The sequence below is a fragment of the Saimiri boliviensis genome, chromosome 15, assembly GCF_048565385.1.
Source record: "Saimiri boliviensis isolate mSaiBol1 chromosome 15, mSaiBol1.pri, whole genome shotgun sequence".
Lineage (NCBI taxonomy): Eukaryota > Metazoa > Chordata > Mammalia > Primates > Cebidae > Saimiri > Saimiri boliviensis.
Window position 1 is genome coordinate 84965179 of NC_133463.1, and position 26530 is coordinate 84991708.

Consider the following 26530-nt stretch of genomic DNA (forward strand, 5'->3'; position numbering starts at 1 on the left):
TAGGGAAATAATGAATTTCATTTTTAGCCTTTATCAGTTGATGAAGTTTGTTTTATTAAGCTGCCTATATTAGATCTTTTTTACAGACTTGTAGCTGTCACGCTTTGGTGACTCAGTGATATATTAGACAATGTAGGACACACACAAACAATGCAAGGTAGCCTCTATTAGATGCCTCTTAGGGATAATGTCACATCCTCATCCAGGCCTTGCAATCATTCCATCTGTGGCTAGAGCAAGCGGTCTGTACAAGCTTTAGATTACATTGCACTGACAGTGTTACATCTTAAGCCTATATCTCACATCTCTTGTTTACATTCTGGGCTTTCTTTGCCATCATGGGCATCAGTATGGTACCCTTGGCATGCATTCACAACAGCTAAGAATTACAGAGACAACTCTTACCAATGGGGCACAGGAGACAACATACAAATAAATGTCTCTACCTGTCATTTCTGGAAGACAATTTGGGGAAATCACTGCCCAAATGAACTACAAAGACACTCCTGTCTTATCATAGGCTCCACTCTCCACACGACGGGAAAGTAAGATGAAAAGTGTCATAAAATAGTGACAATAATTCCGAAGGAATGGAGAAGAGAGGTCCAACTTTTTGAGCAGAAATGAGAAGACAGTTATGACATGATGCTTATAAATGGCAAGAATAAAATAACTTATGCAACATTAAAAAAATTATCAGTAACAGAAGCTTACTTTAGAAAGAATTCTTATTTTAAAGAGACAACTCTCCACCTGCATTAAAAAGTAGAATTTCTAGTGTTGTCAATGTACGCTTTTAGATTTGTTCTTCACTATTACAGCAGGTGCCGCTCCAATAAGGAGTTATGGAGAATTTATATGGGTGTCAATATATTAAATTATTATAAGGGCAGGGAGGTGATATAAATGATTGTTTTTGTGTAGGTGGAGATTCTGATTAAATGAAGATCACATATCATTCTAGCATGGGCTGCATTATTCAGCTTAATCTGGTAGCCACATGGAAAAGCAGATACGTATGTCAGATCTAGGAAGTACTTTTCTTATATAATTAAAAAAAATAGTTGTGGGAATTTAAGAATGTGTACAGAAATAATTTTGCTAAAAAAGTACAACCAATAATATGCCTGTGTGTAAAATATAGCCCCAGATTTGTGTCTTCTTCTTTAGCTACTGCTCTTTACATTTTACATAGCCCATTATTTTATTCAGTTTAGTATTCTGAGCTTGAACCTGCCTGTTGTGGAATCAGTAGCAAACCTGGATTTAGACCTATAACCACAACTCAACTATCCCTGTTTTTTGTGTGATTGTAGGGTAATTAATATTAGTTAATCCAAGTTTACTCTTTCATATGATAGTCCAACGATAACAAAATAAAAATACCTGTAGAAATATCGTCATAAAATCTAAAAATAAAAATATAAAGTATAAAATGAAAGTAATAATACTCAAGCTTCACATTGACAGAAATAAAATGATCAACTTCCTTAAAATCTCTGGCACAACTCTTCGTGCACTGATAATTGCTATTAATATTATTTGTATCCAAATAGTTATTAGCTGTTATTCTTATTTGAACATTTTGCCCCTGTAGTTGATTAACTTAAATACCAGTTTTACTGAATTGCTAAACAAACCTTTACTGAGACCTGTCACGTGATTATTGATCCATCACACATTTACATAAATAGTCGTTTGTCCTTCCTTCCTTTTTTTATCTTTCCTTCCTCCGACCCTCTTTTCTCAAATGGATCAGCTCTGCATTGTCCATTGTCAACCTTTAGGCTAAGGCACTACTCAGTAAGTTCAGAAAGGTATTATTTCACCTGACAGTTCTCGATCGGGAGTTGTTAGTGAAATGTCACAATAACAAAGACAAATAATTCAATGCAGTTTGCAGTCTTATTAAATTACTAGTCAGTTTAGAAGAATAAATTCAGTTAGTGGAATAAATTAACTCCAAAATTTAACCTGTTACCCTTGAATTTTTTTAACTTTAATATGTAGTTAGAGGCTTCTTTTCATATAGTGCTGGGAATTGAGATATTTTAACCAGCTTTTCATCAAATGTCACTTACCGTAAGTTAGTTGTTGTTTGTTTGTTTTTTGTATGTTAATCATATGTAAATGTGAGCAAATACTTTTAATTAATGCATTTATCAAATTTTATTTGTTTTAAAATAAGTACCTTGTGCTTCATTACTAGGTTCTAAAATTAATATGATACTGAGATACTTAACTGTTAACTGTTGATATATTTGATTATGTAGATTCCTTATTCAAAATGCTTGGAAGAAGAAGTGTTTTAATTTGGAATTTTTCTATGTTTTGAAATATTTGCATATACATAATAAGATATCTTTGGAATGGGATCCAAGTCTAAAGAGGAAGTTTATTTATGTTTCCTATACGTCTTATATACATAGCCTGAAGGTAATTTTATGCAATAGTCTAAATAGTTTTCTGTATGAAACACAATTTGTGTACATTGAACCAGCAGAAAGTAAAGGTCTCACTATGTTAGCCACCTTGGGGGCAATCTGTGGTTGTTTGGCATCACCATAATTCCTGATGCTGAATTTCTATGCTATCAACAAGCAAACATTTTATTACATATAATTATGCATTAAGAACCTAACCATAAAAAAGACGTACCATTAATACAATGAAAAAATAATGTGTCAAGGGTAACTAAGCACACATTAACATCACCAGGATACCATATAAGCTGCTAAAGACCAGCAATGACAAACAATGGCTGGCTCTCAGTCTCCACCTTTGATTCTGTTTAATTGAAAAGTTCACTGCATTTTGGCAGAGGGGAAGAAACAACAGAAGCAGTTGAGGGACCAGAGAGTGAGTCCTCCTCAAGGGAGGAGGAGGCATCCTGCCGAATGGCTTTTAAAATGTTTCTTCCAGAGTCATCTGCATCATTAATGGTTTTTGTCTTAAAAGTCTCTCTGTGATTATACAGTCTAACAAGATTTCTTGTTCTGTTATGAACAACCTCTGCTCTAGTCTCTCAAGAAGCCCATCACACATTTTCACCGTCTCATCCATAGGCACTTTTTCTGCAGTGTTAACAACGTCATCTTCATTATCACTCTTATCCACATCGCCTTGATTTAGACCCATTTTGGCTATTTTACCATCAGCCAATGACTGAACAACTGGAACCTCATTATTGATATTAAAAACTACTTCAAGATCCACTCCTTACAATTTACTGATGGTCTCTGAAGGTATAACTTTTGCCTATGTGAGGAGTTCAGACTTTTTCTTTACTTGAAGTGTGAAATTCCTTAAGGTCACAACCTTGCTCATCATCATCACTGAACATAGCTGCAGGTCAGAGGCTGTGCCAGGCCTGCACAACTGTGTCTTTAGTCACTGTGCTCCAAGCGTACAGCATCATGTATGCCAAAGTCCCTTTGAAACCCACCCATACCAACACCTCTGTTCACTGCTGCTACAATGCTGTTCAAGAAAGTGTTTTCATATTTGCTCTTCATCGGTCTAGGGATATCCTGTTCACATGGCTGAATTAATGAAATCACATTTGGTGGAAAGTTGGTAACATAGCATTTCTTTATATATATATAGAAAAGCTTTTAGAAATTGATGCTTAAGTAAATTATCATACATTTGCTTATTTGTAGGTTTTTACATGGTGTTGATTTTGTGCCAGGCTCGGAACAGAATATTGTACAGCAAGAGATGACAGTGTGGTTTTAAAGAATTCTAGATATATGAGGGAATACAGAAGACCCATTAATAAAATGACAATATGCAGCATATATTTAATTTTTTATTTGTAATTATCTGTATGAAATGGTTCATACACATTTTCTTAAATCCACAAAATTGTGTCTTAGATTTATTAAGCAATTTGCTTAAAGTTGCATAGGCAGGGCTGGGCACGGTGGCTCAGGCCTATAATCCCAGCACTTTGGGAGGCCAAGGCGAGAAGATCAGGAGATCAAGAGATTGAGACCATCCTGGCCAATATGGTGGAACCCTGTCTCTACTAAAAAATACAAAAATTAGCTGAGTGTGGTGGTGCGCGCCTGTAGTACCAGATACTCGGGAGGCTGAGGCAGAAGAATCGCTTGAACCTGGGAGGCGGAGGTTGCAGTGAGACAAGATTGCGCCACCGCACTTCAGCCTGGTGCCTGTTGACAGAGCAAGACTCTGTCTCGAAAAAAAAAAAAAAGTTGCATAGGCAGAAAATGATAAAGCAGGAATGTTATTTCAGATCTGCCTGACTTTGAAGTACGTATTTTTAACAAGAACAATATATTCTGTATTAAAGACATAAATAATCATAATGTGAAAGTGTATTCTTAGACTAAGAGAACACATGCATATGTGCGCGTGCGCGTGCACACACACACACACACACACACACACACACACACTTCCATATGTCTGAACCTTTAATATGGGCAATTTTTACATTGCACATTCTGCTTTTCTGCAATAAATATGCACTGATTTTATAATCATGATTTTTTAAAAAATGTGAGAAGCTGAATGTTTTTATGAGTCGTCAAATGGGAAATCTTGCAAACTGGGCAGGAGGTCTCTGTTTTCTCTGTCTCCTTCCTGAAGGTCATGCTGAATTCAGACTCTGCAGAAGAAAAAGGAGAAGACCATTCTGGCTGCCCCAGGACTCAGAGATGGTATGTGCCCAAGCACCACACCACCTGGCCTCACTGGGATACAGGAATGAGAAGCAGACTATGCAACAGACCATTTGAAGGCCAGCATAGGGTTTTGCATATTTGGAATCCGGCACTTGGCAAGCCCATGGTAAATGTTAGGGATACAATGAGCTGCCTTCTCTTTCTGCTCCTTAATTATATTCTACTTTATGCTCTCCCTTAGATAGCCAGGGGTGGTTTGGGTTGTGCTAAAATTCTTGAAATGCTCTGGTTAGAGGTAGGTAAGTGAGGAGGCAAGGGTGTAAGCTATTATTTCTTACGTGATTTCTATTTTCAGTTCTGGTGCTAGTACCTTCCAGAGGTATCGAGTGATTCATCACAAATGCTCTACGATACAGGTATTACTAACCACAGCCTAGAAAAGCCAGGCTCCGTGGGCTGGTGTAAGGTCTGAGATGACACAATCAGTGCCATAACCAGGCATTTCCATTCTCTTGTTCATAAAATCCCTGTGTTCTCCCTGAATCACTGCTTTTTCACCTCCGCTCTTTATGCCAGAGAAATAGTAATCTCTAACTTTGATACTAGTTCTTATTTGTCCTGATGTTAACTGGATAAATAGTCTATACAGAAACCTGATGATCCAATACTTATTAACATAATGCATCATTATAATAAAAATTATAAACTCCACTACTCCAAATGCTTCTTTTCTATGTTTAAAATAATTTTCCACAATACTTGAGATGTAGACTCTTGCTATTCAATGCATGATCTGAGAGCCAGTAACAAGGCCATCAGCAGTGTGGCTGCCAGAAATGCAGGGGAGGCTGCACTCTAACTAGCTCTCCTGTGGTTTTTACATATGTGAACATTTAAAATACTTATTGAATATTTTAATTAATGCCATTCAACTTACGGATATCATTGACATGCATGTGTAACATTGTGACATGGGCTGATGATCATTATAATATTTATTGACAGCTCACCACAAGCTGCATTCCCTGGCAACTAGTATACATGCTTCATATCATGCAACATATGAAGCATGATTACACTGGCTTTCAACCTGTGAAGTGAATTACACTGGACCTTAAGTGGAAAAGTAGGCACAGTACCCCAAGTGTGCCTTTTTAAAACAATGCCTGGATGGGTCAAGGCTTTCACAGCTGATGACAGTGATTTCATGAAAAAGTCCTATTGTGCTGGGCACGGTGTCTCACGCCTATAATCCCAGCGCTTTGGGAGGCGAAGTAGGCGGATCACGAGGTCAGGAGTTTGAGACCAGCCTGACCAACATGGTGAAATCCCATCTCTACTAAAAATACAAAAATTAGCCGGGCGTGGTGGTGTGTGCCTGTAATCCCACCTACTCATGAGGCTGAGGCAGGAGAATCACTTGAACCCAGGAGGTGGAGGTTACAGTGAGCAGAGATTGTGCTATTGCACTCCAGCCTGGGCGACAGAGACTCCGTCTTAAAAACAAACAAGATCAGCAACAAAAAGTCCTATTATTCCTATGTTAGAGAGTAATGAGTCTTTAAAACATTGCATTAATTCTGGGTAGCACGGTTAAATTTTAGACTTATAACTGTCCCAGTCTTAAAAACAAACTTTTAGCCAGTAAGTTTAGTTGCCTCTCTTCTAGGCTTTTACAAACTGGCAGTAGAAATAGAGTAGTATGCCTAAAGCTATATTTCACTGGAGGTTATCTGAGGTACAAGAGATTCTTATGATAAAAGAAACGTAGGAGAGTTTGTGTAAGGTGTGCTTATTAACACATTGTCTAAATGATCCCTTCTTTAGATGTAAGCAGAGTGTTTCATGAATGGAACTGAGAGAAGCAGTAAGAAGTTAAAGAAGAAAATAAATGTCTGGACTGTCAGGAGTTTACAATTTCTATCCAGGGTACAGCTCAAATTTCTCCAAACATAGGCAAATGAAGAGGCTGATACTTAACACTCTTTAGGGGAACATTGTGCTGTCTGGGATATCTTATATACTTTGGCTAAACGATTTCGAAAAGCATATTACATTGGACTTTAAGTGGAAAGGCAGGCAACCAGAGAGTGCCTTTGTTTAACGGTGCCTGAATGGGTCAAGGGTTTCAGAGCTGATGAAAATTTTAGCGTATTAATCCATTTAGGAAGCTGGCTTCCTCATCTTGTGCTTGATTGCTAATCACAGACATTACATAATAGGCAAGCTCCTGGCATATTGGGATTGAAACACACTTTTAAAACAAAAGCATGATACTCCTCAAAAAGTGCCAGAGCTCTTGGCTTTAATCCTACGCTGTCAGCTGCAGCCCCAAACAGAGCTGATCATAGGGGCCTCCTGATCAGAAAGCCTGCACTGGCTCAGCAAAGCCTACAGAGTGAAATAGTTGTCCCAAAATCTCAGGGACTTAGACATTCAACAGAAATTTCTGTTCACTCTGCCTCTAAAACCCTCTAGACTCTAACCACTTCTTACCATAACCTCAGATGCCATTCAAGTACTCAAAAGCCCACATACCACTCTACCATTCTCTCTCTCTCTCTCTCTCTGTGTGTGTGTGTGTGTGTGTGTCTATCTCTCTCTCTCCTCTCCCCCCACTCACATACCATAGAGACACAGATGGAGGGTGAGAGTCACCCACTTTTTTTTCTCTCTCTGTTTTTATGATGGAGCATATTAAACAGATACCAAATTAGACAGAATAAAGAAAACTTCATGTATCCATTGCTCAATTTTAACAACAAACATTTTATAGCCAACATTTTTATATCCACACTCACCCCCTTTCTCATATACTATCTTTTGAATTAAACCCAGATATTATATTGTTCCATCTAGAAAAGAATATCAGTATATTTCTCTAAAAGATAAAGACTCTTAAAAAGCATAATTACAAAGGCATTTTGACATCTCAAATCCCATATTTTAATATTGCCATATATTCAGGCAGTGCTTGCATTTCTATAAATGGCACCTGCATGCACATGGGTATATATGTGTGTATACATGCTTGTGTGTATGTTGCAATGGTTGGAATGTTTGTGTCCCTCCAAAATTCATATTTTAATGTAATTCCCAATCTGTTTGTATTAAGAGGTGGAGTTTTTGGGAGGTGACTAGGTCGTGAGGGTTTCCCTCATGAATGAGATTAGCGACCTTATAAAAGAGGCTGGAGGGACCTTGTCTGGCCCTGACCATGTGAGGACACAGTAATTAGGCACCGTCTCCTAACAAAGAGAGAGCTCTTAGCAGAAACCAAATCTGTTGGCATCTCCACTTTGGACTTCTCAGCCTCCAGAGCCATGAGCAATAAATTTCTGTTATTTATAAATTATCCAGTCCCCAATATTTTGTTACAGCAGCCCCAAACTGATTATAACATATGTATATTTTTATGTATAGTTGACTCTTATAAAACATGGTTTTGAACTACCTGCATGGATCCACTCACATGTTGATTTTCTTCTGCCTTTGACACCACTGAGACGTCAAAACCAACCTCTCCTCTTTCTCCTCTTCCCCAGCTGATGTCATGTGAAGATAATGAAGTTGAAGACCTTTATGATAATCTAATTCCATTTAATAAATAGCAAATATATTTTCTCTTCTTTATAATTTTCTTAACATTTTCTTTTCTTTAGCTTACTTTATTGTAAGAATACCATATGAAATATAAGATACAAAATATGTGTTCACTGATTATTTATTTAACAGTCAGATTTCCTGTCAACAGTAGTCTATTAATAGTTAAGTATTGGAGCAGTCAAAAGTTATACATGAATTTTCAAATGTGTGAAGATACAGTGCTCATAACCCCCATGTTGTTCCAGGGCCATCTGTATGGATAGAAGGATGTATAGATGATAGATAGATAGATGGATGGGCAGACAGATAGATAAATGATAGATAGAGAAATACAGATATATCTATAACTATGGAGAAAAATACAAATATGTAGATATAAATATAGATATAGACAGATATAGATATAAATATGCATATAAATACATTTAGATGTGTATGTAATATATACTTTGTTTATTAAGTTTGTATCCAAACAGGAATTGTTGATACATCCCTTAAGTAACTTTTAATTCATAGGTTTACCCTGCATCTCCTTAGTGGCTGTTACTATGTCTTGACGTTTAGAAACAAGTTCTGTCATAACCTCCTTTCCCACTACTCGTTTCTCCATTCATCAACCTGAACTTCAGAGTAAAACTTCATCACCTCTTCCTAGCCCTTCTAAAATTTTCCATTACACTTAGAATAATATCCAAACCTCCTAAGACGACCATCAGAGTCATAGAGAACCATGTCCTTTCATCTCTGGGAACTCAACTCCTCTGGGCTCCTTTTGTTCACTTGGCTCCATCCACATTAGTGCTTTTTCTCTGACTCTAGATCATACCAAGTTCTCAGGATTGCTACTCTCTCTGAAGAAGCGCTTTCCCTTAGATGCTGGAGTGACTGCTCATTTTTTTTTCTTTTTTTAAATTGCATTTTAGGTTTTGGGGTACATGTGAAGAACATGCAAGATTGTTGCATAGGTCCACACGTGGCAGTGTGGTTTGCTGCCTTCCTTCCCCTCACCTGTATCTGTCATTTCTCCCATGCTATCTCTTCCCACCTCCCCACCTCCCCGTCCCTCCCTCATTTCCCCCCAACGGACCCCAGTGTATAGTGCTCCCCTCCCTGTGTCCATGTGTTCTCACTGTTGAACACCTGCCTATGAGTTGCTTATGTTACCATCGTACGTTACTTCTCAGAAAGGATCACTCAATGAAAGTAATGCCCACTCTGCAAACAACATGTGTTTCCTTTGCCTTGTGTTTATATTTATCTTATTCTTACGCCACCAGGATGAGGCCTCTTAAGGCCAATGTCTGTGTCTCCTTTATCAATTTCTATATCCTGGAGCCCAGGACTGAACCTGGCATGCAGCATTGCCTCAGTAAGTCTTCATTAACTAGCCTTCCTTAAATAACAAACAATACTTGAATTTTTCTATTAAGTATTCCTTCCTCATCATCAAACCCAATAGTTTCATAATTACATTCTGCTCTCTTATGCTTCGGGACTTTTCAGGGTGATTTAGGTGGTCCTCACCACTGCCCCATCACTGTGATGTGATGACTCAGGTCTGGCTATAACACAGTCTAGGAACGTGCATCAGGACACGATATTTAGACCTGCTGCATTCTGTTGGGGTTGCTAGACCACAGGGATCTCCTCCAGAGAGAGAAAGCTGCCATTTATTTTACAATGTGAAACGATGCGAGCGGCTTGATATGTGTTATCTCACTGGATTTTCGTTATCTCATTTTTTTTGCAGTTTGAGGAAACTGAAGACTCAAGGAACGTAACTTGCATTACACAGTGGAGAAGCTATGATTTAAACAGGGAGAAATTTAACAATAAAACTAGGCCTCTTTATTCAAGACAGTGAGAGGCTATTGACCCACAGAAGACTGGTCAGCATCCTTCACAACAGTGGAATGTCATTTCATGAGGACAGAAAAGTCCTTAAAATTAACTGAGCCTAGAACGAAACTTTATGTCTCTACAAATACCAGCTATGTTAGGTAGAGTTTTGACATATTCTTGCTTTGTCTGGAAATATCAACATTTCCGAGAATCAAAGCACCAACAGCAAATGACGCTCATGGAATTTGTTAAGCCAATACAGCTAAGATAAACTACTTGCATTGCTAGGTATTTTGTGCAAAAATATAGCAGGGGCGATTTCCTCCTCCTGATAGCAGGCTTGGAACTTAACATTAAATTAGCTGAGAATCGTGAAACATTTGTATCACAATACATTTTATCCATAAATGTTACGTTTAAATAATTAATATATTATTGACTGAGACAGGGTCTCACTCTGTCACCCAGGCTGGAGTGCAGTGGTACCATCAGAGCTTACTGCAGCTTAGAGCCAGAATCAGTTGATCCTCCCACCTCAGCCTCCTGAGAGTTGGGACTATAGGCATATGCCACTAAGCCCAGCTAATTGTTATTATTATTATTTTTTTTTTTGGTAGAGATGAGGTTTTGCCATGTTGCCAAGGCTAGTCTCAAACCCGTGGACTCATATGATCTTCCTGCCTCAGCCTCTCAAAGTGTTGGTATTACAGGAATGAGCCACTGTGCTTGGACAATATTTCAGATATCTATGGCATATTGGTAAGAAATCTCTGATGTAAAAAAATGTATGTTGAAATTAATTACTTACTTTTGGTTTGCCTCCTTATTTTCCATCAATCTTTTCTTGTTACTGTAGACCCCAGAGGTCTACCCCAAAACTCTTTAACTTCTTACTTTACTGCTTTTTTTTTTCTTTTCAGTCTATCCTCTATTTCTCATTGCTTCACTAAACAGCCCTCTATTTCTTAATGCTTCATATGGCCTTCAAGACATTTTAAAGTATTCAGTTCTGAATACCTTTACATATGGTGAAAATTCAATATAGACAATACACGTATCTCTGATATTTCACAAAAATAAGGAGGTGGGTTTTTTTTTTTTTTTTTTTTTTTTTTTGGCCCAAGATGAAGTCCAGAAACAGGCAACTTAGGGCTGGTGCAGATGTTTGATACTACCATCAAGAACACATGCCCTTTCAATATTTCTTCTCTTCCGTCATTGACATGTTGGTTTAATCTTCATGCTTCTCACCTCTTGCTTGCAGAGTGGCTAATGTTTAATTCCTTGGGTTCCTGCTGAGATAAGAGTAAGAAATCAAGAAAAGAATATGAGAAAAATTCTATTTATGTTTTTTTGACAAGAGCTTTCCTTCATGGAGAGGGGATTGGATAAATTGAATTTTCACTTTTTACAGCCTTTAAAGAAGAATCAGAAAATGGAGACTGGGGTTGGAATCAGAGATCTGTTGGCCAAATTACACAGTCTGCCACTGAAACTTCCTCACCTATAAGTAAGAAAAATCCTGCTAAAGAGGCAGAATTTCAGCTAGATCTTCATGGAGTGTTGTCACAGTTATAAGAAAAAGAGACTTTTCAGGCAGAGAAGGCAACGGGTGCAAAGACACAGAGATAGCAATGAAGTCACATATATAACCAAGTATGTACAATATGATGCATTGTGTTTGGCAGGGTCACAAACATTCAGACCATAGCAGTACTTACCTTTATCATATAAGATACGGATAAATATTACTATGGTGTGAATGTTGTGTCCCTCCCAAATACATATGCTGAAATCCTGCCCCCTAAGGTGATGGTGTTAGGGTTGTGTGTCCTCTGATTAGTGCTTTTCTAAGAAAGATTCAGAGTATTAGTCCCTACCACTATGTAAAGGTACAGTGAAAGGTACCTCCTCTGTAGAGCAGAACGTGGGCCCTCACCAACACTGAATCTTCCATTGCCTTGACCTTGAACTTCTCAACCTTCAAAACAGTGAGAAATAAATTGCTGTGGTTTATAAGCCAGAGAGTCTCTGGTATTTTTTAAACAGCAAGCCAAATGGACAAAGATAGGTACCTACTATGTACTCAGTAGTTAGATTCACAACAGTGATTAAGAAATCATTATCACTCAGGGAGCTTATAATGTGGTAGAAAAGAAGAATGTCAAACATTTTTTAAAGTCAAAGAGTATAAAGAATGAAGACTTTTAGGAAAACATGATGATTCCTAGCAGGAATATGGAATGGTTTCTGTGAGAGAAGGATCACTGGATTCTTTCCTAAAAAAGTTGCTTTTGAGAAGACACTTGAAAGATAATAGCCATTTTGCAGCACATATGTTTTCAAGGAGAACAGGATACTCAATAGGAAACAGCATATGCACAGTCATAGACAATGATCAAAAACATTTAGCAAAATTCAAAGAGAATGATTATATCCAAGGTGCACAGAACAAAGAGGATGTGGGAGAAAGGGGCTGAGATGCGACTTCACTTGTAGGAAGGGCACTAATGAGCCATGTGAAGGAGCTGAAGAGAGTGGAGTATTTAGAACTAATGAGAAGTACAGCGAAGGGAGAATATTTTAGCTTTTCATATTTCTTACTTGGGTCTATAAGACTGTGTAACATGTGCCTTGCTGAATTCTCCACATCCACCTCCACCTTCCTTAGCCTTCATTTAGGCTACTCTGGCCTTCTTTTCTTCCAACATGCCAAGGACTAAGGGTTGCTGATTCCTTCATGTCATAAAATTCATTATTTCTATTCCATCCATGGTTGTGAAACTCCCTGGGCCTCCAGAAAGGTCAGCTCTTTGATAAGCAAGGTAAACCTCAAGGCATTTTTTTTTTTTTTTTTTTTTTTTTTTTGCGACGGAGTTTCGCTCTTGTTACCCAGGCTGGAGTGCAATGGCGCGATCTCGGCTCACCGCAACCTCCGCCTCCTGGGTTCAGGCAATTCTCCTGCCTCAGCCTCCTGAGTAGCTGGGATTACAGGCACGTGCCACCATGCCCAGCTAATTTTTTGTATTTTTAGTAGAGACGGGGTTTCACCATGTTGACCAGGATGGTCTCGATCTCTCGACCTCGTGATCCACCCGCCTCGGCCTCCCAAAGTGCTGGGATTACAAGCTTGAGCCACCGCGCCCGGCCTCAAGGCATTTTTAATTGCTGTTTCCTCCTCCTAGACAACTTTCTCCCCTCATTTTTGCATTGCTGGTTCTTTCATAATATCAAGGTTTTTCCTTTGCCATAAAACAGAGCCTCAGACACAGACTTTCATGCAGGTAATTTAGGCTGGGATGTGTTATCTGAAAGTTCAGTAAATGGTGAATGTTAGACAGAGAAGAAAGAAGATTTTGTTAAGCTGGTTACTGCTGGAGCAGTTTGGGCTCAGTGTCTGTTGAAAGCCACGTAGAATGAACCTTATACTTGTCCACCCAAAGGATAAAAGGGAGGAACGTTTATCTTTGGAATGACATCTGCCATTGGTGAAGGGTTGGCCTTGGTGTGTTACTTATCTTCTCCTTGGTTTGTACATCTGCAGAGGTGTAATAGTTTTCTGCAGACATTCTGAGTGGAGTAGAAGAGGTGCTAGGTGTAGCTGAGTCAAAGAAATGTTGGTTTGCAGTCTTTGAAGCTGATTGCTAAAGCTATAGTGAGAAACAAAGATGGAGAGAATGAGGGATGGAGTTCAAACGATGTCCACCAAAGAGCTCAACTCAAATATGACTTTCTCAGAGAGACCTTCTTCAACTACCCAACCTGAAATATTGTCAGCCACGACTCTGCCCTTCTTTTGCAAGTTCTGCATTTAAAAAGTCTCATAGCATTTAGCCCTCTTTGGAATTACAATATTTTCTCGTTTGTTTATCATCAATCTTCCTCCCACCAGCACAGAGCTCCATTCTGTCCTCCTCACAATCTCTGGCCTCTGGCAGGGTGTTGGCTACACAAGAGTCCTCAGTAAATAATTGAGAAGCACAGACAAAAAATGAACTTGGAAAATCATTGAGAGGAAGTCATAAAAGTTCATATAAATCACACTAAGTTGTTTGAGTTTATATCTTTATGTCTTGGGAAACAATTTTGCAGGCAGTTTTGTTCTTACACCACAGCTATAGAAGGTGGAGCTCAGAGTGTTCCGGGGTACTGGCCACATGTGCTATAAGTGCTCATGGGACTACAACACAAACATCATTCCTCTAAGTCCTAAAGCTCCCTCGAGCCCCTGCACTGACATAACTTAATGCTGTCTCTCAAGATTAGAAACATGAACCAAGAACATCCACGGGTTTGTGGCTTCAAAAGCAGCACACTAATTCGATTTGGAGAAGACTAGCTTTGACTTCCGGTTTTCCTAATCTAGGTGAATCACACCATGCCTCTAAAATAAGTATTTTCCTCCGAAAAGCTAAGCTGTTGTGTTAACAGATCCATTGCAGCATTAACTTTGCTCCTCTGACCCTCGTGCTTCTGATAACTTTTTTGTTACTACCCTATCTGACTTCCAGTGTCACCCAGAGTGGCATTGAGTCATATTTTCTCTTTATTCCAATTGTATATGGTATAGGCTTCTATAGATATTTTCAAGAATTAACTAAATGAAATAAGAAGCAGTTAATTAGTAAAGCACATCGTATAATGAATCTAACAATAATTTGCTTTCAAAAAACTGTCATATATAAAATACTTGAGAGAATTAGTAGATCTGTCTTTCTGATCTTGTAAGCATCTGGAGATCCATGTGTTTTTTGTTCTTTTGTCTGCTTTTTTCTTTCTTTTTGTTACTGAGGTATACCATCCATATACAAAGTGCTCAGATGTTGAAGGTACAGCTCAATGTATCTTCTGGATATAGATTTGCATACATATAGAATGAGGTTTGAATACTGCCTATGTAACACCAAGATCAAGACACAGAACATTTGCAGTATCTTTGAAACAGCCATTCATCTTCCCAGTTAACACTTCACTACACTGAGGTAAGTATTGTGTTGACTTCTATTAGATTAGTTTTGCTTTTCCTTGTACTTCATGTGAACAGAATCATAAATATGTGCTACTTGATAGCTGGCTTGTTTTCCTCAATATTGAGACTGCAAAAGTTACCCACATTTATGTGGATAGCAGTAGTTTGTTATGTATTTTGTTTCTGATTTTTCCTTACAATACGAGTAGATCACAATTTATTCACAATCCTAGGGTTGATCATTCCCCCCCACCCCGTGCTTTTGGCTATTATAAATAAAGCTGCTTTGATGTTCTTACGTCTTTGGGGGTATGTGCACTCTTTGGCTCTTGGCACATATTTCAGAGTGCAGTTGCTGATCCAGACGGTAGATGATGCTTAGATTTAGTAGTTTTTGCCAATTTCCCAAGTTGGTATAACAAATTACTCTCCCTTCAGAAATGTTTTACAGTCCTAGGGGTTCGAAGTCTTTGAAGGTTTGCATTATGTTTCTTTGTATCATCCATCATGCATTCCATATGCTTTACTTAGCAGGTGCTCACTAAATATTTGTTGAAGAGCTCATGCACTTCCTCTCCCATCGTGAGAAAAATATCTGACCAAATGGTGAGACTGGCTTCATTGCATCGAAAGACACTGCAGGAGCACCATCAAGATGGCAACCTTGGAAATTGCAGTTGCTGAAGCTCGATGTTTTGTTTTGCTTTGTTTTGCTTTTTTTTAAGAACGTTTTCATTCTAATAAATTATTTTGTGATGAATCATTTCGTGAATAATTAGACTGATCAAAACCAGAACCAGATAAATGACCTGCTCTTTAACAAATGTGTGGTGCCCTGGAGGCAGACACTGTCCAATCTCTAGGCAAGACTCAATTCAGACCACATTCCTTTACCCAGGAAGACAGTAACATTATAGAAGGCAGGACCACAAATCTCCTCAGAGATTAGATATTCAGCCCAAACTCTCCTCTGGATGTTAAGGCAATGTGAGCTAGGGGAGATGAAGAAAGGACATTTGAGTAAAAAACAATAAAAGGTAATGAGGTTTGAATACTGCCTATGTAACAGGGTGACCTTTACAAGAGTTTTTAAAATGATAAGCCTCTGTTCTCTCATATAGAAGTTAAGAATAATATTTACTTTGTAGCGTTTTCATGAAAAGAAGATTTAAAATTTTGAAAGATCAGGCAGGTGCCCAGCTAGTGGCAGTGATAGCAATAATACAACATATGAATAATAAGTATCATCTATTGGATGCATTAAAAATGTGTCAGGTACAATACTAACCACTTTGCATCATTGTCTCATTTTACCCTCCTGAAACAATGCAAAATCCATGGCAGAGCTAAATACTTAACTTGAGAGTCAGGCATTCTGCCAAAAAGAGATGGATAGCTGTTTGGTTATGTCTCTTCTACCACTTACCTTGGTTAAATGTCTTGATTTTTCTTGCGTCTTCTTTCAAATCTATGAAATAGTGTTTTTGGACTAAAGTCTTATCAACTAAACAATTATATTACCTATGTGTCTAACATTTAGAGCACATCAAATAAAAACAAGAAAAATATATAAGTAAGGAGTTATTATGTACCAATAAGTTTGATAGACAGCAACTGCCCTCAAGAGATAACTAATTATAATGCCATATAGTAAGAGTTCCTGTAAGAAGTAGCATTAAATTTGACTTTGAAGAATGTGTAAATGCTTGGAAATGAGTAGAAACACACTTCATTTTAAGAAATGTGAGAAACTATTTTGTTAGGAAAACAAATGATGTGGGTATAAAATAAAAGTGTCAAGAATTGAGGCTGGAAGGCCAAATGGGAACCCAATTAGGGTCACAAAAAATTGAAAGTAGAATCCATTTTTCTTTAGCAGCTTATTTCCTATGGAAGGCTTATGTCAGCACATTTCCTGGTTTTCAGATGATAAAATATGAATTGGCCTTGATCATTGCTCCTCGGAATGTTCAGGGGTGGGTCCCTCTTGATTTGTGTGGGGATGTGATTGGTGCAGTGTTTAGACAATGTGCCTTTAATTTTCCGCACACAGTTAGCATGGGAGATTGCTTCCTCTGACATTATTATGAGCCATGAAGTTCTCAGATTTTACTGCTTCAAGTGAATCAAGCCATTTTCCAAAATGAATTATGGATCATAAACCCTTGGGGTGGCTATAGTGTTGCATTTTTGTGAAATCCATATTCGAGGTGGACATTTATTGAGGACATAACTATTACGAAGTGTTAGCTGCAAAGTAAGTTTGGCTCATGGTTGACTCAGCAGGAGAGAGTTTAACATGTTCATTTCTGAGTGATGGATTCCAATCTTCTTCTCTAAAATTTCATATAAATGGGGGTTGGAGGTTTAGGCAATACTCCAAAATGTGACTAGGATCAGTCCAAGGCTTAGTTAAATGTTCTGTATGTAGTCTCTGGGCAGAAAAGCACTCAATATATGCTAAATAAGAAATTTTTGGAGATAAAATTTATGGACTAAATAGAATGATTTCAATTTTACCAACTTACTCAACCTAAACCATCTCTCTACTACCCTCCTTGTCTGCAAAGTGATGAGAGATAAAGACAGAGATAGAGAGACAGAGAGAAAACAGACAAAGAGACAGACAGAGAGAGAAAATGAAGCAGAGAGAGACTGACACAGGAAGAGAAAAACAGAGAGACAGAGAAAGATGACTGGCAGGCAGGGGGACAGAGAGTCAAGAATGGAGAGAGGAAGGAGAGAGAGGGGGTGGGATGGGGGTCTTTAGTCCTTATGCTATTGTTTTCTCCACTCACGTAGCAGGTAATACTCAGCTATTTCTAACCTTCTCACGAGATTCTCAGATGCATCCCCTCCTATTCTGCAACTGGCCAAACATCTGACCTTCAGCCATACCAGTTCTCTTATCTTCTTACATAGGTTGCCATCTTTTGTTTATTTGTTTATGAATCTAAGTCTTCACTGCTGTTATCCTTGTAGAGATGGGCTTTGCTTTATCTTTGTGCACTTAAACCTACATTCATATATTAAATCTTGTAGGGGCAGTTTTCCCCCATGTCAGAATAAGTCATTCTCTTCCGTATTCTCATAGCATATTATTCAAGTTACCTATATATAATTTCATCTGCTTGGGTTTAGTGTTTGTGTTTTACCTATCTCCCCTTTTAGACTGTGTGCTATATGAAGACTGGGACCATTTTTTGCTTCTTTCATTTGATCTCTCAGAGGACTGGATTGTTACTGAGTGGCAAGCTTTGCCAGTATCAGTAGAATGGGGGAACGGAGAAGAATGAAGGCTATCCAAGAAGCCCACAAGACAGGCTGGGTGCGAGACAGTCAAATCCAATGTGACGGCAGTAAAGTGAGAAGGATGCTGCAGGTGTGACGGGAATTCAATGAACATCTTAGCTATAGAGTCAGAAACATTTGTGAAATGAGCCTGGTTAAATGAAAAAGATTTAGTATGCAAAGTATAAGACAAAGATAATGTATAAAGAAAGAAACTCATATACTGTGTTCCAAATCAAACAGAACATTCACTTCTTGGGAAACTGCGAAAAGTCAGGATGATTAGAACAAAGAATAACTTTTTGATCTATAGTTACTCCATCTTTGCAAAGGGAGAGTGGACAGAGGAGGTTAACATACAATGTCTTCACTAGGTGTCTACTATGTGACAGAGCTCCATGTTTTAAAGTCCTGTTTCATATAATATAGCAAGCTCCAAAGTGGAGCTAAGCCCACTGGGTTCTTGGCTTTGTCCTGGATTTCAACAGCAAGCCAGAGGTAGAAGAAAATAGCCGTAACTGCTCCTGCAGAGAAGGGCTACCCTGTAGGAAGAGAGCTGCCGCTCAGGGCAGTTCTGGAGTCATATTTATACCTACATTTAATTGCATCCAGATTAAGGAGTGGTTTATGCAGAAACTGAAAGGGATAGTACCTTTGGTTGATTGGGTCATTGCCGTGAAAAGAGGTAGTAACTCCCAGAAGTTGCTATGGCAACAGTAAATTGACATGTTATTCTAGTGGGTTTGGTTGATTGAAAGCTGCTGTCACCCCAGCCTTGTTTTGGCTAGTCCTCATTGAGGTCTGGTGTCTGAGTCCTACCTCCTACCTCAAATATGGTTAATCCTTTAAGGTAGATATTATACCTATTTAACATGTGAGGACACAAAGGCTCCAAGCGTTGTCCAAAATTGCTCAGCTTGGAAGAGGCAGATGTAGTCTTGCTATGTCCATTAGCTTTCCTCTCTACCTTATGCTTTTTCAGATAGTCACCAACCACAAGAATATTCTATTATCATGCAAGTTTGAGCTTTCAGTCATACACTGGCATTCCTAAAACTATCCAGTTACACATAAGCGTGAAGTGGACTAGAATTTGAGTTCACTAACATAGGAAGTTGGCTTCCTAGAATTGTGAGAACGAGCCTGCCTCCTCCTTAGGACGTAAAGGGAAATACAAAGGAAAAATATTCAACTTTCATTTAAATGAAATTCTTGCTGGAATCTGATGCATCTTTATTCATCATTTTTTACGTAAAGTGCCCTATAGAAAAGGCACAGACATGTGGGGTGGGAAACTTTGATGCAGATCAAGCAGTGGCTTGTTCTGAATCTGAAGTAACTTCTCGGAATACAAGTTCTTTACCAGTTAGATATTGATATCAATGGCTATCTCATGATTGTGAAAACGATATATGCCAAGACATGTGGAAGTCCCAGTAAGCCACAGAGATGCAAAGCTTATCAGCTATCTATTAAAATGATCTATTTGTTAAGATGAATTCCCAACATTTTTGTCAAAATTGTTCTTGAAGTTGGCAACTTACCAACTCCTAGAGCATTTTCAGCTCAATTCTGACAAAACTATATTCTTTACAAATATTATGACTGTTCCTAAAATACATCTGTCTCTTCTTGTCACATTTATTAGACTCCCAGGTGAGCCCTGAGGCTTTCTGGTTCTGTTCACCATTTCGTGGAATCATTGAAACAAACAGTGACAAGTAACATAAGAAACCATATAACCGAATGCCATTACTAATAATTGAAAAACCCCACTCCCTGTGTGTCTTTCTTTGACATTATGACATTTCATTTGTACCACTTTCCCTCCATACTTAGGGCACTGGACTAACAGTAATCTCTCAAATTATAAAGACTCCCCAGTTCTGTACAGTTTCAGAGCCCTTGGATATCTGTTTGCACATTTTCATTACCAAGCTCTACAATCTATTCTTCCCAAGTCCCCAGTATTAACACCAAGACTTTCACATAGTAGAATAATCACCCTTACAGGGATGTACAGGCCGTAATCCCGAGAACATATTTTACAGTCCTTGGCAAAAAGGATTTTGCAGATATGGTTAAAATTTAGAATTTTGAGAGATAAATATTACTTTGTATTGTACGGAGAGGTTCAATATAATGTCGAGGGCTTGTATAAGAGGAATCAAAAGTTTCAGAGTAAGAGAAGGAGGTGTAACAGTGAGGCAGGATTTTCTTGGTGCCACTTCACCAGCTGGAGATCCACTCCAGGCATGCTGGCGGAGGGACCCCACTCACTTGGCCCAGCAGGATGCATTTGCTATGATGGGATCTGTAATCAGCTCATGGCTGAGTTGGGTGCATTGTAACCTGCTTCTGCCTTGGGTGCCAGCATCTGGAGTAGGAGAACACGGTGGCATGTAAAAACTTGCAAATGCTAGAAACCGCAGAACTTCAAAGAGGGTGTTACAGTTATGGCTCTGGCTCAGGGAGCCCTGAGGTCTGGGCCCCCAGAAGTGTAGTAACTCTTCTTTCCTTACTGTTGACTGTAGCACAGTGAATAGGGGAAGTCTCTCAGCCCATTTGTGTTACACCATTCACTCTTAATTGGCTGACAAGGGATTTGGTGTTTTATCTGCCATCAGAAAAGAGTATGAGGATAAGAATCCCTGCCCACTGGCCCAGTGGGCTTCCCTTGGCTTGTGTCCTGGCCAAACCCCACACTAGCTGTGGAATCCATGCTTAGTCTGAGGCTGGGCTGGGGATGCAATGACCTGCTTCTGCCATGGGCATCAGCATCTGGACAAAGGAAACTGAAGGTGCCCCAAAAAATTAGACGTCAGAAACCATGACACTTCAAAAAGGGTGTTACAGTGAGTCAGCTCTGGCTCAGGGAGCCCCAAGGTCTGAGGCCCTATAAGGGTCATAGCTCTTCTCTCCTTCCCCCCGCCTTCAGCTCAGTGAATAGGAGGAAAGGGGCATATTTCAGCCCATGCATATTACAGCTTGTTCAGTCTCACTGTCCTGCTCTGGCCCATGGCTTCTGGGCTCGACTGGCCAGGCCATTGCTTCCTGTCACCTGAGGCAGCTCTCCAGTACTGGCAGAGGGCTACAGTGTTACAGCCATTTTTGTATCTGCCTTTGGTGGGTCCTGAGTTCTTGTCCTGTGTCCAAGAAGAATGAGTTTATACTGACAACCAGAGGGTGAGCAAGGCAGAGAGTGTTCTCGAGCAATGGAATAGTTCTCAGCAGAGAAGGGACCTGAAGTGGGCAACCACTCTACCTGAAGTCAGGTAGCTCTCAAGTTTGGCTGAGTTTCAAAGGCACATAATGGGGGAGGTGTGGCCCATAGGCAGCATTGGAAAAGGCAACATTTGACTGATTGAAAACTATTATTCAGTCAAAACCAGGACATAGCAGGCAAATACAAACAGAAGTTCTCACTCTGTGTTGTGGGCTTCATCTGGAACTAACAGCCCAGTCTTCAGGCTTCAGGATGTGGTTTCACCACTGACCTGCCCCTATTTGTCTAGAGATTTTTTTTGCCTCCTGTTGCTATCAATAATGGAAGCAGAGATCATAGAAAGAAAAGGATTGGAAGACACTGTAATGTTGTCTTTGAAGATGGAGGATGGGAAAACAGACTGTGAAGTCTGAGCAGCCTTCAGAAGCTGGAGAAACAAGGAAACACATTCTTCTCTCAAGCTTCAAGAAGAGAGTTGCATGGGTGCATTCTCATACTGATATAAAGAACTACCCAGGCTGGGTAATTTATGAAGAAAAGATATTTAATTGACTATAGTTTCATAGGCTGTACAGAAATCATGACTGGGAGGACTCAGAAAATGTACAGTTATGTTAGAAGGTGAAGAGCGGCAAGCACACCTTACCATGGCAGAGCAGGAGAAAGAGAGGGAGAGTGCAAAGGGGGAAGCACCATACACTTCCGAACAACCAGATCTTGTGAAAATTCTATCATGAAAATAGCAGAAGGGAAGACCACCCCCATGATTCAATCACCTCCCACTAGGCTCCTCATTCAACCATGAAGATCAGAAGCTAACATAAGACATAGATAAGGAAGCAGAGTCAAACCTTATTATGAGTGTAGCCCTGTTAATTCATTTCATATATTTGACCTCCAGAACTGCAAGATAATATGTTTTTGTGTTGATATTTGAAGCATTAAATTTAGAGTGTATATTTTAAAACAGCAATAGCAAATTAATAAACATTTAAAATAAATTCCAGCTCTTATGCCTGAAGATCTTTCTTGCAATCCTGCAGAAGTATTTTCTTTTCTTTTTTTTTTTGAGACGGAGTTTCACTCTTGTTACCCAGGCTGGAGTGCAATGGCGCGATCTCTGCTCACCGCAACCTCTGCCTCCTGGGTTCAGGCAATTCTCCTGCCTCAGCCTCCTGAGTAGCTGGGATTACAGGCACGTGCCACCATGCCCAGCTAATTTTTTGTATTTTTAGTAGAGACGGGGTTTCACCATATTGAACAGGATGGTCTCGATCTGTTGACCTCGTAATCCACCCGCCTCAGCCTCCCAAAGTGCTGGGATTACAGGCTTCAGCCACAGTGTCAGGCCAGAAGTATTTTCCCACACCTTTCTTCACTTTATATATTTCCTTCATAATTGTTTGTACAATCTATAAATGTTTTGACCATGGGTCTCTTTATTGTATATTATAGTATCAATGTTGTTTCTTCAAATAGAATGTAAGTTTCAAAAGACCAGGGACTATATTGTCTGTTCTTGTTCACATTTGTATTTCCAGTGCCTGGACAGTTCAATAAATAAAAATTTGAAATCAAAAAAGCAAATAAAAGCAATGGTAACAAAAGCCAAAATAGACAAATGGAACCTAATCAAACTCCACAGCTTCTGCATGGCAAAAGAAATAGTCAGTAGAGTGAATTGGCAACCAACAGAATGGGAAGAAAATTTTGCAGTCTACCCATCTGACAAAGGGCTGATATCCAGAATTTACAAAGAACTATAACAGATCTACAAGAAAAAAATAAACAAGCCCATTCAAAAGTGGGCAAAGAATATGAACAGACACTTTACAAAAGAAGACATACAGGAGGCCAACAAACATATGAAAAAATGCTCATCATCACTGGTCATTAGAGAAATGCAAATCAAAACTACCTTGAGATACCATCTCATGCCAGTTCAAATGGCAATCATTAAAAAAATCTAGAGACAACAGTTGCTGGAGAGGATGTGGAGAAATAGGAACACTTTAACACTGTTGGTGGGAGTGTAAGTTAGTTCAACCATTGTGGAAGACAGTGTGGCGATTCCTTAAGGACCTAGAAATAGAAATCCCATTTGACCCAGCAATCCCATTACTCGGTATATATCCAAAGGATTATAAATCATTCTACTATAAGGACACATGCACACGAATGTTCACTGCAGCACTGTTTACAATAGCAAAGACCTGGAACCAACCCAAATTCCCATCGATGATAGACTGGACAGAGAAAATGTGGCACATATACACCATGGAATATTACGCAGCCATCAAAAATGATGAGTTCGTGTCCTTTGTAGGGACATAGATGACCCTGGAAACCATCATTCTCAGCAAACTGACACAAGAGCAGAAAATCAAATACCGCATGTTCTCACTCATAGGTGGGTGTTGAACAATGAGAACACATGGACACAGGGAGGGGAGCACTACACAGTGGGGTCCGTTGTGGGGAAATGGGAGAGGGATGGGGGGATGGGGAGGTGGGAGAAGATAGCATGGGGAGAAATGACAGATACAGGTGAGGGGAAGGAAGGCAGCAAACCACACTGCCATGTGTGTACCTATGCAACAATCTTGCATGTTCTTCACATGTACCCCAAAACCTAAAATGCAATTTAAAAAAGTATTCATCACATTAATAAAAAAAGCAAAAAATTCATAAGTATCTGGTGAAGAAACAAAGGTTATGGCCTTTACATTTTCTAATACTAGGTTTAATTTTTTTTGCATTCTTTCCTTATGGTCCAAATCTCTGTGGTCCTTCCAGTAAATCTCCTCATACACTTTGATTATAGCTGTACCTTCATGACTCACTATGTTCTTTTATGCTGACTGAGTTGCCTGTGATACCTTGATTATTCATGCAATTTATGCAATAATGGAAAATGTAGGAGCTTTGTCCCCTGGAACCTAAATCCCAATTCCAGTTCCAAATTCCCACTAGGAGGTGATCTCTGTAAATCTTTGGTCACATATTAAAAACATAATAAAAACAGCCATTAACAAAATTTGCCTTTTTATGTTTTGTGTAGATTAAGATATTATTTTACCATAAAAAAACTTAGTGTCTGACACAGTCAATGTTTTATAAAATTATAATCTTCTAAAAAATGTAGACCAAATATTACTTTTTATAAGTTGTATCTAGGTGACTTTTCAGTCAACTTTTTCTGCGTTTTTTTTCAACATATTCAATATATGGAATTAATTGCAATCTGGAGAAAATAGGACTTTAAGTCAGTGGGCATATGCTCTAATTCATTTGCTAGTTATTATTTGTTTGGCTATAATTCAAGCAGTGAAATTTCTATTTCTTTATAAACCTAAGATGATAAGAGCTAAATCAGAAACTGTTATGGAAATAAACAAGTTGTTCAATCAAACTAATTAGCACTTTTCATATTTCACAAATATGAAATAGCCTTTGAGCTCTTTTGTGTTTGTTCACTGTGCTGACTGGTAGACCCCCTTCCCCACTACTTCAATTTTATAGGCGACACATAAAAATGTATATATTTAAGGTATACAACATGTTGTTTTGATACAAATATATAGTGAAATGATTAATGTTATCTACCTAGATAACATATCCATTACCTTACATAGTTACCTTTGTGTTTGTGTATGTGTGTGTGTGTGTGTGTGCATGTGCATGTGTATGTGTATGTGTGTAGTGAAACCATTTAATACTGACTCTCTTAGCAAATTTCAAGTATATAATACAATATTATTAACTATAGTTACCGTTCCGTACATACAGCACATTTTCTTTATCCACACATTTGCTGATGAACACTTCCATTGATTCTATATCTTGGCTAGTGCAAAGAATCAGTCTCATTGCAAGAAATTAATCAGTTGACAAATATATAAAGTCAAAAGTTAAAGTTGTACCTCCTCCCATTTTCTGTATTTTTCAGGGGGGTAGTCATGGTGAAGAATACAGAATGACGTTCCAAGACTTACTACCAATCTTGTTCGTTCTATCATATCCCATTTTAAGTGTTTTCCTTTTCAAAATATAATTAAAAACAAAACATTATTCCAATCCAGAAAAATATCAGAAAGAAGAAAAGGGAAACAATTTTGTTGTTGAATAAGCAATAAACCAGAATATGATGCACATCATAGGTAATCTGCTCAGAGATTGCAAACATCAAAAAGAAATCTTGTTCTTTTATACAGCTCAGCAAATGGAATCTGTTACATACAGGTTCTCAAGATAAGCAATAACTAGTGGTCAAGTAAGGGGACTTGAGGTGCCTTTTGTCAAACATGTTTATATTAGATTCTCCTGGTAATTGGGTGGCCATTTGTGTTAGCTAATTGGCATTATCAAAAGGAAACATAAACTTCTCAAATCTTTGTGAGGGAAAGTAGTTGTGAACTTTAAAGAGAGGCACTCTCTGAAGTTATGCTCCTACTATCCCTCAGAAACTGGAATATAATGGTGCTATGTTCCTCGAAAATTTCATTTCAAAGAGGTAGTTTTCTGGTTCTTAAGAAAGACGTTCCGGGGTTTGATGCTGAAAAAAAGGTTTACTTACCGTTTCATAATAGATGTATACATTTCAAAGTCACAGGGAAATAACTTATATTACCAATTTTCCAAAGTAAATACTCTGAGAAAAGAGAAGGCGGAGGAATTCTTTTTATTTACTACAGGGAAATTAAATTCCTTATTTTTAATTTGTATTTTATCTTACAAGCTCTTATCTGGATTCCTCTGTTGTCAGATAGTAGGTCTTTACTTGTTTCCTCATCCATAGGGTAAATACATTAATTTAAAAAGTGAATATGTATAAATCGATTAGAATAAATGCCCGATGCATAATGCCTCTATGGCAAACAAACTGGACAACAATAACTTAACTTAAACCTTGAGAATGACCTCAGGGCCTAAGAAGAATGGGTGTTC